This window comes from Stegastes partitus, unplaced genomic scaffold, assembly GCF_000690725.1.
Source record: "Stegastes partitus isolate 25-593 unplaced genomic scaffold, Stegastes_partitus-1.0.2 Scaffold1054, whole genome shotgun sequence".
Classification (NCBI taxonomy): Eukaryota; Metazoa; Chordata; class Actinopteri; family Pomacentridae; genus Stegastes; species Stegastes partitus.
Genome location: NW_007578785.1, coordinates 270,994 through 272,060, shown reverse-complemented (window position 1 = coordinate 272,060; position 1,067 = coordinate 270,994).

Here is a 1,067-nt window from a genome sequence, read left to right as displayed (position 1 = left end):
TATCTGTAATGTAATAAAACAGTGTTTGATGTAATAGAACAATAAATTCCCTTGTTTAAAAGTCATCTTTCTCCGCTGGATTCACTCTTCTCCGAGATCCAGTATTACATAAGAGAGCAGCGCATTAAGAAAAGCAGTGACACTGTTCCCGTTTTCCGCTCTCAGGAGGATAAAATCAGACCTTTTTTTTTTTTTTTGCCACGGGGAAGAAAACAGAGAATCAGCAGACTGAGAATAATCCCCCCTGAAGAACTGTGTTGTCTCTTCTTTTACCTTCAGTGACTCGCTCATGGTCAGACAGCACAATTAAAAAACCCATAATGCCTCCGAGCGCTCTCTGACCTTCCACCTTTACTGGGGCATGTTAACAGACGGCGATCGATGAGGCGGCAGGGTGTGAAAAGCCAGGCAGAGTGGACTGTGGTGCTAACTACAGTCAGACCAGGTACACAGTGTAAATAATAACAAGTATACACATAAATATATTACATTTTTCCTGCTGTTTTTCTTATTTTTGTTGGATTTATCTTGTTACTAAAGGCAGCATCCTGACTGGCACGCACACAAATAAACAAAATCCCAGAAGGTTCAACAGTTTTTAATTGAGTTTCTTCATTTTTTTAATAACTGATTTTCATTTCTCGGTTTTGTTTTGATTTAGAAGATTGCTCGCCTCTAGCGGTTTCACAGAAGTTTGGCTTCTGTGGGAAAGTCTAGTTCTCAGATCTCGATCTCTGAACTCCCAGAAGTTTGTTTTTTCTATTCGCTACCGTCACATTTTCACTCGCTGTTGGCTCATTTTTCACCACAATATAAAGTCCTGCACCTCGATGGAAACGGCACAACCGTGGCTAGAAGTAGAGAGAACACAACTTAGTTTTTCTGCAAAACATATTTAAAAAGTTCCGATATTTTCAGCAGAAACGTGAAGTAAAACAGCTTCATGTCAACAAACTCTTGTCTAAATAAAGTTTAATTTAAAAGAACTCTTCAGGAATCCTTAGATAGTGATAAATGATATTTTCTCTCTTGTAGATTCATGGATAATGAGAACTATGCAAGTTTTC